This window comes from Brassica oleracea, chromosome C5 (assembly GCF_000695525.1).
Source record: "Brassica oleracea var. oleracea cultivar TO1000 chromosome C5, BOL, whole genome shotgun sequence".
Classification (NCBI taxonomy): domain Eukaryota; kingdom Viridiplantae; phylum Streptophyta; class Magnoliopsida; order Brassicales; family Brassicaceae; genus Brassica; species Brassica oleracea.
Window position 1 is genome coordinate 1,988,521 of NC_027752.1, and position 562 is coordinate 1,989,082.

The following is a 562-nucleotide window of genomic DNA, read 5'->3' on the forward strand; positions in this document are numbered from 1 at the left end:
AATCAGGCAAGATATAATCAAAACAAACTCTTTTATATATATATAAAAATCGTGAACCATCAAGTAGGTTAAAAGCAAATCACAAAACAAGGACTTTAAAATAAAATTTCGAGATCCCTCTTAGTCAGTAGACATGCCGGCCACTCCTTGAGTTATATTGGACATGGCTCCCTTGGATTCATCCTGATCTATATCGGTCTTATTTGTATCAGGGTATCTCATCTCACTATTCTTCTTTAGTACTTTGTCATTCTCAATCACCGTTAGGCAAGAGATCAGGTCATTGTAAGTGGTAGAACCTCTTTCTATGTAGATATGTTTTGACAACAAATCTTCTGGATAGAATGTGGAGTATGATTCTCAATATGTAGATACTGATTTCTCAGTTCCTCAGTGAGATGATGGCGCATTATTGTAATGGCTCTTAACTTTTCACTTCTAGTTGCATAATCACCCTGAATGATACTCCTTACGAGTCCTCTTGATTTCAGGGTAACTGAAGTGTTCATTGCCCATTCTAGATAATTATCTCCAGAGAGATTTAGAATGGCATAATCCACGA